The sequence below is a fragment of the Nycticebus coucang genome, chromosome 8, assembly GCF_027406575.1.
Source record: "Nycticebus coucang isolate mNycCou1 chromosome 8, mNycCou1.pri, whole genome shotgun sequence".
Taxonomy (NCBI): Eukaryota; Metazoa; Chordata; class Mammalia; order Primates; family Lorisidae; genus Nycticebus; species Nycticebus coucang.
In genome coordinates this window covers 14,030,524-14,043,214 of record NC_069787.1, presented here as the reverse complement: position 1 = coordinate 14,043,214, position 12,691 = coordinate 14,030,524, and the positions used below count along the sequence as shown (strand labels likewise).

Genomic DNA, 12,691 nt, shown 5'->3' with positions numbered 1-12,691 from the left:
CTTCTAAGTCAATGCTCTTCCGTTATATTCTGGAAAAGCTGCTATTTGAATCTTCTTAATAAAAATTCACTCTTCCAATTGTGGAAATTGTGACACCACCACCAAACTGATGCTGACCAATAACAAACACTTAATAACTTTAGATTGAGACCTTACATACCCATCTTTCTTTTTTCTTTCTATTTATTTTTTCTTTTTTTTTGTCAGATTTTGGCCGGGGCCGGATTTGAACCCGCCTCCTCTGGTATATGGGGCCAGCACCTACTCATTGAGCCACAGGCGCCACCCTCATTTTTTTTTTGTAGAGACAGAGTCTCACTTTATCGCCCTCAGTAGAGTGCCGTGGCCTCACACAGCTCACAGCAACCTCCAACTCCTGGGCTTAAGAGATTCTCTTGCCTCAGCCTCCCGAGTAGCTGGGACTACAGGCGCCCGCCACAACGCCCGGCTATTTTTTGGTTGCAGTTCAGCCGGGGCGGGTTTGAACCCTCCACCCTCGGTATATGGGGCCAGCGCCTTACCGACTGAGCCACAGGCGCTGCCCATTTTTTTTTTTTTTTTTTTTTTTAGATACAGAGTTTCACTTTGTCGCCCTCGGTAAGGTGCAGTGGAGTCACAGCTCACAGGAACCTTGGGCTTAGCCCATTCTCTTGCCTCACCCTCCCTAGTAGCTGGGACTACAGGCACCCGCCACAACGCCCGGCTATTTTTTTGTTGCAGTTTGAAGGGGGCCAGGTTCGAACCCGCCACTCTCGGTATATGGGGCCGGCGCCTTACCCATTGAGCCACAGGCGCCGCCCCCTACATATCCATAGATACCACCTGCAACATTTTAACATACACTTACATACTTTGCTGTTGCACAAATACATGATTATCTTCCATGAAAACAGCATTGACAATAAGTTAAAATCAGCATTAACAATCTCACAACTTCTACGGATAAAATAATGTGAATGCTGCAGTAAGGCAAAAAAAGTTACTACCTTGTCCCAGTCACTCCTTTATAGTTGTCTTTGGAATGGACTGCTAAAATACTGACTCCTGAGCCAATGTTCACTACCAGCAGTGGGTAAGGATCCTCTAGGTTAAAAGGAATCTTTTGGCATAGCTCAGGTTCTGAGGCATTAGCAAAATAACAGCACTCTGCTTGTCCTTTGAAACTAACAGAATCTATATACAACAAGCCCTTTTCAAGGCAGTCAAGTTCATCCAGTTTGTGCAGGTGGAGGTTTCCAATCGCGAATGAACTTGTAAGCACCACCCCCTGTAGCACATAGCACCGTTTGTAATGTTGAGAAGTTTTTTGTCTCTTCCCATTTGGATAAAAGTAGGCAGGTCCTGGGTTGGAAATCTGATAAAGCACAAGTTCCTTCTTCGGCCAAAAAGTGTTAAATCCTTCAGTTCAAGGTGTACATCCCAAACGCCAGTGGATCCATATGCTACATTAGAAGTCAAATATTTCCGAATACTTTTTAAGCTGTCAACTTCTTGTTCTTCCTCTGCTGTGATAGCAATAGATTCAAAATATGAGGGCTTTGGGCGGTGCCTGTGGCTCAGTTGTAAGGCGCCGGCCCCATATACCGAGGGTGGCAGGTTCAAACCTGGCCCCGGCCAAACTGCAACCAAAAATAGCCAGGCGTTGTGGCGGGCGCCTGTAGTCCCAGCTACTCGGGAGGCTGAGGCAAGAGAATCACTTAAGCCCAGGAGTTGGAGGTTGCTGTGAGCTGTGTGAGGCCACGGCACTCTACCGAGGGCCATAAAGTGAGACTCTGTCTCTACAAAAAAAAAAAAAAAAAAAAGAATGAGGGCCTTACTAAAGTTCCCCCAATGTCCATGCCAAACCACGGGAAAGAAGATGTCTTGGCATCCTTGATCTTCGTGTTGGCTGAGGGGCGAGGAGCAGCCTCTAGACCAGAGCACGGAGAGCAGTGGCCGCGACTCTGGAGGTGGCAGGGCCGCGGTAGAGGCCAGCCCGGTTCCTCCCCTCAGGCAGGTGGGGGGGCCTAGGGTGGGGCTGCGGCGCCGGGTGGATGCCTGGACCGGGACTGGGGTGGCCCCTCACTAGGGGCGGACAGGACAGAGCTAGCTGGGGAAGGCTGCTGGCCTCACCGCTCCAGGGGGCCCACCCCTGCAGCTGCTCCAAAACAAAACGCCCCGGTTGTCCAGCCAGACCTCAGCACTCCACTATGAGTTAATTTTGGGGTATGGTGTCCAGTCAGGATCCATCTTCATTCTCTTGCATGTGGATGTCCTGTCATCCCAGTACCATTTGCTGAAGACACTGTTCTTTCCCCACTGGATGCACATGGCATCTTTGTAAAATCATTTAACTGTCTTGGACCGCACCTGTGCCTCAAAGGAGTAGGGCACTGGCCCCATATGCCGGAAGTGGCGGGTTCAAACCCAGCAACGCCAAAAAATGGGAAAACAAAACAAACAAACAAGCAAACAGAACATGTAACTATCCAGGAGCAGGTTGATTTCTGGGCTCAGTGTTCTCTTCCATTGCTCTCTAAGTCTGCCGTGCCAGTACCACCCTGTTTTGAACTCAACAGCTTGTAATGACTTTTAAAAACAGAAAGGGTAAGACCTCCAAGCTTGTACTTTTTCAAGATTGTTTTATTCATGGTCCCTTGAGATTCCATATAGTGAACCTTTATTAAATTTACTTTCATTGTTATACTTCTTTTGTGGAATCGTAAGTGTTTTCTGCATATGAGATCATATCATTTGCAAAGTGATCACTTTACACTTTCCTTTTCAATTTCAGTGTCACTTATTTCTTTTTTTTTTTACCAAGTTCATTCAGTTATTGGTGTCTTCAGATGGCATGTGTCATAATGACCTTTTTTGATATGTTAGTCTCTTAAATAGCCTATTTTGATACGTTAGTCTCTTAAATCAAGCACAAGACACTTATCACTGTCCATGTATTTGCCTTTACCAGACATCTTTATTTCTTTATCAAACTTTGAGTTCCTGTCTAGTGACCTTTCTTTTCAACCATAAGAACTCCTTCCATTGTAGGGCAGGGCTGTTGGTGGTCACCTTTTGGATTTCTGACAAATGTCCTAATTTCTTCATTTTTGAAGCACAGTTTCTTGGATATTGAACTCTTGGTAAACAGAGCTTTTTCAATCCCCATGAATTTGAATATTTCAACCCATTGATATCCAGCTATGACAAATTTTATGTCAATCGTATGGAAAAATGATGAGAGTCATCTTCCTAGCAGCTCACTAGATGTTAATAAGGGACCTTATTGTGTACCACACATCCCAGATCATTTCTGTATAGTGTCATGATGGCAGCTATTTGTAGCACCCTTCCAACACTAATTCAAATTTAAAGAAAAAGAAATTCAATACTTCCCATATAGACATGATGAGGTCTCTAAAAAACCTAAAGTTATTATAGATTTTCAAACTATAAGTGAAAAGGTTATGGAAATGTAGTACGGGTTTTAATTTCTAATAAACCAAATATCAAACTCTATAACTCATGTAAACAAGAAGCACTTTGTTCTCTTTCAAGAGGAAAATGCTTTTGCGCCCATATAAGGAAAAAAGAAAAAAAAAAAACCACCCTGTGTTATCCCCAGCCCTGATTGGTCCATTTTCTTCTGCCTCTGACCTCATAGAGAGCCATTGAGGCTGAAACCTATATAAGGCTGTGTCTGGGCCTGAGTCTTTGGTCGTTATAGCCCAGGAAGCTCTTTTGGTGACCTGCGGACTTGACCTCAGATAGCGTGTTTCCTTGATCGTAGTGCTTGCAGTTATCCCAGTGAGTAGTTTAGCATAGTGTACATAGTCTTCTTAGCGTAGTGTTATTTGTTTTCTTAGTATAAGTTGACATATTATTTTTATCCTAGTTAGCTTTCATTAGTAGTGTTAGCATATTTAGCGCCCCAGTTATTATAGTTTGTTAGTGTTTTTAGCATAGTATTAGTTGTTGTTGTTGATTATTTAGTGTAGCTTATATAGCGTAGTGGTAGAGCAGTCAGGTTCCCCCATGGAGCCTGGGGTGTCCTCCGTGTCTCTGGACAAGGAGGTCCTCCAGGACTACGAGCTACTACAGACCCTTGGTCGGGGCGGCTTTGCTGAGGTGAAGCTGGCCCGGCACATTCCAACTGGGACTGAGGTGGCAGTCAAGATCATCAACAGATACCGTGCTTTTGGCCTCATGTCTGTGTCTTCAGAGATCAAGATCATGAAGAGACTAAACCATCCCAACATTATCAAGCTGCTGGAGGTCATAGAGGGTAAGGATGATGTGTACTTAATCCTAGAGTATGCAGGTGGCCAAGATCTTGCTCATAGAATAGAGACAGTTGGCCAGATGGAGGAGGGGGAGGCCCGAGCCATATTCTTGCAGATACTGAAAACCGTGGACTACCTTCACCAAGAGGGCATCATACACAGGGACCTGAAACCGGACAACATTTTATTCGACTCAAAAAATAATGTGAAAGTAACCGACTTTGGCCTTTCCATGACCATCAGGAAAGGTAAGAGTTCCAAAAAGTCTTGTGGGGCCCAGCAGCATGACGGAACAGAGGAAGACATTCGGAGCCTTGGGATCATCCTCCATTCCATGGCCTCTGGGAAACTCCCATATAGTGCATCAGAGATTAAGGAAGGAGAAACTTTGAGCAGAAATTACACCTATGTAGCACCTGCTTTCACTACCCCCAAATTAAAGAACTTTCTCAGTAAGATCCTAACCCCTGACCCCAGCAAGAGGCTCACTGTCCGCCAGATGATGGAAGACCCCTGGATCCAGTCTGAGGATGACAACATGAGGCCACATAAGCCGGTGACTGCCACCCCACCAGAGACCACCACCCTATTAGAAGTCTTCAGTCTCAGTCCTACCCCCAGTTCTGGCACCATGTCCTCTCCCTCCCCCAGCCCCAGGGAAGGCCCAGGAGGAGACACCGCCAGAGCTGAGGGAAGACCCAGCCAAGAGCACTCCCTCCAGGCTGGGCAGGTACAGGGGAACGACACCACTGCAGCGGGCCAGGGCCGGCCGGGGTGCGCTAGGAGGATTGTGAATTTCATTCGCAAGAAGTTCTGCCGCCCGCTGGCCCAGAAGTTCCGCCGCCGCCGGAACAAGGTGGTGCCTGTAACCAACCTGGAGACCTGAGGCTGAGGCACGGAGGCGAGTGTGGGGCCAACAAGCCATGCTTCCTCCTTTTTATAGTTTTATTAAATTTTCAATAAAGAAATTGTATTGTTTTCTGTGTGTAGTGTGTTCATGTATGGGGTACAAGGTGAAGTTCAGGTGTGTGTGGAATGGAGACATGAAGCTAACAGACCCATCCCCGCAGGCAGATGCAGCATGCTGTCACTGGTGTGTCGCCTCTGAAGAGCTGATCTGACCTCATAGAAGTAGTTCGATTGTGACATGGGGGGCGGATGGCTCAGGGAGGGATTTGTGGGTGGGTGGGTGGGTTGCAGGGAACAAAGTTTCAGACTAGAAGCCCTGACATATGTTGTACAGCAGAGTGACCAGGTTAAGGAGAATATAGGGTACATTTCAAAATACCTGAGAGTCTACTTCAAATGTCTCCTTGGGGAGCAAGAAGGCCCTGAGCTCCCAGGATCCTGAAACACAGTGTGGGAGGTTGGCAGGTGTGGACTCCCTGCTGGGTGGGGGGCCAGACAAGCATCCTGTGGCCTGCTGAGGCCTCCTGGCCACAGCGGCCAACCTGAAGCAGGACCTGGAGCCTCGACCAGGATGACCTCTGAGTCTAGACTGTGACTCCTGACACTTGTCCCCTCCCTGCTCTTCTATGGTGGAGGGGAGAAGGTTCTCAGTCAACTCCCATTTTTTCCAAATCAATACAAAGCTCACTCCAGAAAGCCAGGTCATGGGTATTTCACTGTTTTGCATCCTCCCTGCACAGCTGGGGCTGTGCACACCCTGGTGTAGACTGCAGCAGGAGCAGAGTAGTCCTCAGAGTTAATGAGAAACATTCAGTGGAAAGGGGCCTTGAGAGAACTAACAAGGTCACCCCAACAGGCACACAAGAGTCTCTGGGCCATGTGCAGGGCAGAGACGCACACACTGTGAAGGCCTCCCCACATTGATGTCACTTGGTTAACAACTTCGGAAGGAACAATTGGCCTATGTTGATTATCCCAAGTAGGATGACAAAGTCCTGTGAAACAAACTGCTTAGGGCAGTGGTCCTCAACCTGTGAGTCACAACCCACAGGAACTGTATTAAAGGGCCATGACATTAGGAAGGTTGAGAACCACTGGTTTAAGGAGTCAGAGAGTGACATGGCTATAGTCCCCAAAGTGCCTTAGAGGCCCCTTGTCCTGCTGTGGTCTGTGACAGAATAGTGCAGCACTTGAAGTTTCCTCTGTGATCTTTTCTCCTTTTTATAACATTGGCAGGGAGGGGTCCCTCAAGAGGCCTGAGGAAGGGTTGGACTTTCAGCCATCCAGAGGTAAAGGGATGCTTCTGGGACAGCCAGATGTCCTGTTGTCAAAGGGAGGATCGATCCTGAGAGACCACAGCCCAGAGGAATGGACGGTGGTCGGAAGGGCGGCTTTCATAAGACAAGTTCCAACTTCCCAGAGCCCTGGTATTTCCATGGTAGGCATAGATCTGTGGTTTCAGACACCCATGAAGGAGCTGCCTCATGGCGTCCTAAGAAACCTCAGGAATATCCAGGAGGCCCCAGCCCTGGTGCATGGACTGGCCACATGGTGTGCACAGCCTTTAACATGCAGCAGCCCTGACCACTATAATAGTGAGGAGATGACTCTCCTGCACCCCTATAGTGCAGGACTAGCACAAGCAAGAAGGGGCTGGGGACAGGTTGGAGTTTTGTGGGTCCCCTGGAGGTGAATTTCTTTGTGCTTCACAGGCCAATTAGTGGTCAGTCAGTGTTGTTGCCCTAAATCCACCTCTGGCTCTAACCCCTTCAGGACAAGTCCCAGTTCCTCAGTCAGCTTTCAGTTCCCTCCGTGTCCTGGCCCCCGCTGACTTTTCTCCCACCCCAGCCCATCCTATTCACCACACACACAGAGTCATCCAGTTGCCACAGATGCATCACACCTCCTTTCCCTGCACCTGTGGTTTCCTCACTGGGCAGCCCACATGCCGGCCACCTGGCCAAGGCCTGCTGGGATCCGAGAGATGGATCAGACACAGATGTCCACACTGTGAAGACCTTGCTGCCCAGCTGGGAAGATGAGACAGGGACCTAACTGGGTACAGTACAGCCACCTGTTCACAGGTACAAAGGACAGACACGCACAGTGCTGCCTATGGCCACCTGCTGCTGAGGGATCAGGGAAACTTCTGAAGGAGGTGGGTCTGGGGGATCCACAGCCTGGGTGACCACAGGAGATGTCCAGGAGGCATTCTGGGCAGAAGGAAGCCAGGGTGACAAGGACCCCCAGGGCAGAGGTGGCAACAAGCATGGAGCTCCGGGCCTGCACACTTACCGAGCCCCCAGGAGGGCTCCAATGAGTGCACATTCTGCCCATGAGACCTTCTCTCTTCTGCAGCTTCAGGCCTGAGATGGCTGTGCAAGTGACCTCCTCTCATGTCCCTCATTAGTCCAAGCTCAGGTTCATAAACAGTAAGACTAAAATATTGCAATCAGCTTTGTTAATTTATCACATAATTTGGTTTCTGGGGAAATTGTATATGAAAAGTCTGTGCAGAATATCCCCTTCTGAGGCAATTCAGCTGGTGGGGGGAACATAGAGGCTCATCACCTGGTCAGTCTCCACCGAACGATGTGAGAAGGAAGGGAATGTGGAATGTGGCTTCCCCAAGCCTGTCAGACGCTTCAGACCTCCAGGGTGACTGTCAATCTCCTCTCAGCTCCTCATGTGTCCCCAAGGACACCCAATAAAGACACTGTCACTTATCTGGTCCACAAATAGTGAGCTGTGTGGGCTGAAGAGGGGCCACATCCTCTCTGGAACCCGCTCAGCCCGGCCATTCTCCTGGGACCCCAGCTCTGCCAGTCAGTCACAACAGTGCCCGGTCGGAGTGTTTCTCCATAAACACTGGTTGTCACTCGTCCCCGAGAGACCTATGCAGTTCCTGCCGCTCCCCTCATCTTTCCTGGCGGCCTCCCTTTCTGACCCCATGTCGGACATGCTGGACATAATGACTTGCGTCTTCCCCTCCGATGCTGCAGACATCTCACACTTTCACGCTGCTGCTGTGTTTGCTCCCCTGCCCTGCCCTGGGAGCCCGTCTGCCGCGTTCCCGGTGGAGGAGGAAGGACCGCAGCCAACAGACAGCGCGGGCTGTGCTCTGCCTCCCCGCGGGCCGTGGCCTGGCGTGAACAGGGGATCAGGGTTGTTCCCCAGTTGTGCTTGGAGGACCGTGAAAGGGAGGAGGCGTGGAAGGGACTGTGATATTGCAACGTGGAGTTATAAGGACAGTGAGGTTGAAGGAGAGTTTAGTGACGAAAGTGAGCGTGACCCCCTTCCTGTGTGCAGTGACATCAGTTCCAGTGAACCTGAAGCTGTGGTGAAGAAGAAAGTGACGATAATACTCATCCTGTAACAAGTAGAGGGAAGGTTTGTGGTGATGGTGATGGTGATCTCATGAAGCTCATCCTCTGTCACGCAGCAGCGATTCACCCTTCACCAAAGCACTCGGCCAAAAACTGAACTTGAATATTTCCAGCTCTTTTTCTCAAATGATCTTATTGGTAAAATTGAGGCCTCCACAAATATGTACATAGTAGAAAAAATACAGAAGGTGACTCCTCTAACAACATACTCAAGGTGGCAGTTGTGGCTCTGAATTTGAAGGTACAATTAGTTGACTATCTGAAGATTGGCTAGACCAAACCCCATTCTTCAAAGACATTTTCTCTTGTCTTCATTTTTTCCAAATATTTTGGATGCTGCTTTTGTATGTACCCAGGGGAGCAAGGTGAAGAATGTTAGTGAAGAAATTGTCAATAAATATGGAGAACTTTATGTACCGGTAAGTAATGTGGCTACAAATGAAAGCACAGGAGGTTTCAAAGAGAGGATTCAATTCAAGTGTTGCAGTCTGAAGAAGCCGACGAAGTGTGCCTGTGAAACTTTTGCCTGTGTGATTCAGCAAATGTTTGTTTTCCCACCTTCCCTATTATGGCAAGACAGCAACAGAGAATGGATTTTTCTCTTATGTTTAGTTCTTTGCTGCCCAATAGGAAACATATTTTATTTTTAAAATATGTTTAAAGTTTATATTTAAAATTTAAATAATTACTTAAATTTTATGTGAATATGAGGGTACAAATGATTAGGCTACATTGTTTGGGTTTCTAAGGCAAAGTTCAAGTTGTAGTTGAGCCCTTCATCCAGGGTGTGTGCTGTAAACCCTTACAGTGTGCACATACAGGTGCCAGTTTACCAATCCCCTCCCTCTTCTCCTTGCCCCCCTCCCTCCTACTCACACGTGAATGTACTTGTGTTTTTTCTCATGTGGGTGTGTAGTTATTTTTAACTGGTTTCATATACAACAGTTCAATTTGCAATGGCCAATACCAGGAAGCAACCCAAGTGCCCATGAACCAATAATTGGATTAATAAACTGAGGTATATGTATACCATGGAGTACTATTCATGGTATTGTAATAATTAAAAAATAGATTTTACATCTTTTGTATTTGCCTGGATGGAGTTGAAGCACATGCTTCCCAGTACATATAGTATGGCAATGGAAAAGCAAGTGCCCCATGTGCTCAATACTAATAACATCAGCAGGTCTGATTGTCCTGATTGGGCCTTTATGTCTCCATAGTGATTCATCTGGCACAAGTTCTGAAGCACATAAGAGTGGCTCCAGCTGTCATATCCTCACAGACCAGGGCTACACAAGCCCTCGACTTTCTCAAGAATTGCATAAAATGAAAATACACATGACAGGAACACTTATGGTTCTAGGAAGGATTCCCCAAGGGATTTGAAAAAGAAGGAAGTTCAGGAATATGCTCATGTGCCCCTCAGTGTGACCGGAAAATGGTGTGCCTCTCATTCCATGATGAGAGGGTAGTGCCAATGCTGAGTCCATTCTTTGGCCCCTGAACACAATCAATTACTGGCTATAGGATGAAGCTTCCTGCTCAATTTGAAAAACCAGCAGCTATTTTGGAACACACAAAGCTTATGGGAAGAGTGGACGGAGCTGGTCGGTACTGTGGATGTTATGGATTTACAAGGAGGTCCCACAAATAGTGGAAAAACTATTGTTGTGGCCGATGGAAGTTGTGGCTATGAACAGCTACGTCCCTTACTCATTAGTTTAGAAGGAGAGTGGAGACAAAGTGCAGACACACGGTTCTTGTAGGAGAAATCTCATTACTCAGGTTGTGAGCAACGCGAGGAACAGAAACGCAAGAAAGAGGGAAAGACCATCACCTTCTGTCACTGAGGAAAGGCTAAGGGGCAAGATGCATTTTATAATGTGAAATGAAAAATAATCAACAAAGGACTGCATGGTTGCAGCAGAAGAGATGAGAAAGGGGGAAGGAGAGAAACCACTTTCCACTGAGAGACGGACGTGCAAGAGGGAGCCTGGACCGCGTCCTGGGATGGCTTTAAGAAGCATCAGGCTCTGAAAAACTGTAAGCAAAATAAACAGAAACACTTTGAGTACTTGGTGTAACCTAAAATAGATAATAAAATCATCACATGAGTTTGTATTTATGATTTTCTCTTTTAAAACTATAGTATAATTACAAGTAATCCACTAACCTCCTTCCACTGAAAATAAGTAAGAACCGGGGACTATGTGGGTGGCAGAAGAATTGGACAGGCAAGGGTTAAAAAGGTAAAGAAATGAAAGTGAACATGGAATTCTATATGCAGGGAAAATATCATTCAGAGACACGGGTGAAATAAGGACTTTCTGAACAAACTAAAGTGCAGAGCAGGTAATCCCAGCAGACCTGCACGACTGTGAGCATCAAAGGAAGCTCTGCAGGGGGGAGGAAGGTGCCACCAGGTGGAACCCCAGTCCACACAGGGAAAGGAAGATTGTTCTACGTGGATTAAACTAAGGTAACTAAGTGCTTTTTCTGTCTTGTTTTTAATTCTTTAAAAGATACCTAATTGTCTAAAGTAGAAATCAAGGCCTATCATACAGGTAAGTAAAATATGTGAGAAGAGTAGTAGAGAGACTGGGAAGGAGGAGCTGGGGATGCCTCTTGTAAGGTACTTACACGACCCATGACACAGCATACTATTATCTGAAGGGAGCGTCTGATTAATTTCTAAATTGTACTGTTACCCCCAGGCAGTCACTAAAAAAAAAAGTCTATAATAAACATAGGATGGAATAATAAAAAATGAGCAGTCAACCTAAGAGAAGGCAGAAAAAAAAAAAAAAAAGGAAAAAAGAGATCAAACAGACCAGACTGAAGATCCATTTTAATTCAACCAAATCAATCCTCTATTAAATATGTATGCTCTAAATTTCCCGATTACAAAATCAGAGATTGTCAAATTAGTTTAAAAAAAAAAAAAGAAAGAAAGAAAACTCAACTAAATTCTATGTCTAGGAAAACTGCTTTAAATATAAAATCATTCATAGGGCAAATGTAAAAGGTTGAAAAGGATAAACAAAGGAAAAATTAATCAAAAGAAAGCTGAAGTCGCTTTGTTACTGTCAGATAAAGTAAACTTCAGAACAAAAATCATATCAGAGATAAAGGGACAAGTTACTTAAGGATAAAGCCTCAATTCTCCAAGAAAATAAATGATCGGGTTTATGTTATTGGGTGTATAGAACCAATGCTGATAACAGAGCTTTAAGTACACGACACAAAACCTGATAGAAGCGAAAGGAGAAATAGACAAAGCCACAGTTCTAGCTGGAGACATCAATGCTCTGACCCAGGTAGTTAACAAGTAGGCAGAAGACCAGAGAGAATAGGAGTCACCCACACAGTGCCACAAACGAACCTGGCAGACACAGGTTGACATTTGCAGAACATCCCATCATGACCACAAACATTTCTCTCACCTTATTAATAACCTGGAATATTCATCAAGACACACGTCATTTGGGGTAGAAAACAATCGTAGCAAACTTAAAGAAAAAAAATACAACGGGAGTTCTCAGGCCACAATGAAATTAAACTAGAAATCAATAAGTGAAATACAACTGTAAAATCCCCCAATATTTGGAAATTAGAAAGCACACTTCTAAATAATACATTGGTCAAAGAAGAAGTCTCAAGGCAAATTTAAAAATATAAACTTAACTTTTTTATGAAAATGAAAATGCTATATTTAGAATTGGGGGGGGGGATGTGGCCAAAGCCAACTTGTTAGGGGAAATAGTCAGTGTTACAGGTTTTTCTTAGGGAAAAAGACAAATCTCCGCATCCTAAGCTTCCATGTTAAGAAACTCAGAAGATGGGAGCAAATTAAACCATAAAAACGGAATGAAGAAAATAATGTGTGTTTGGACAGCGTGTGATGTTGTGTATCCCCCATTGTGGTTAGCAGACAGTGTTTTCCCTGCCCTAGAACTATTCTGTGTTCCACCTGTTCGCCCAGCCCTGGAAACCTGTTATTGCCTCAGTAGTTTTGACTTTTCTGGAAAGTCATGATCCTTTTCCCATTGACTTCTTTCAGTGAGTCCTAAGTTTCTTTTCCTGGGTCAACAGGCCATTTGAGCACCGAATAATATTCCATTCTTTCAGAGT

General features: G+C 45.9%; 1 pseudogene; it reads right to left on the bottom strand.

The window, feature by feature from the left end:
* Positions 1-982: 982 nt before the first annotated feature.
* On the bottom strand, positions 983-3,651 carry LOC128591285 (pantothenate kinase 3-like; annotated as a pseudogene).
* Between the last annotated feature and the right edge of the window lie 9,040 nt (positions 3,652-12,691).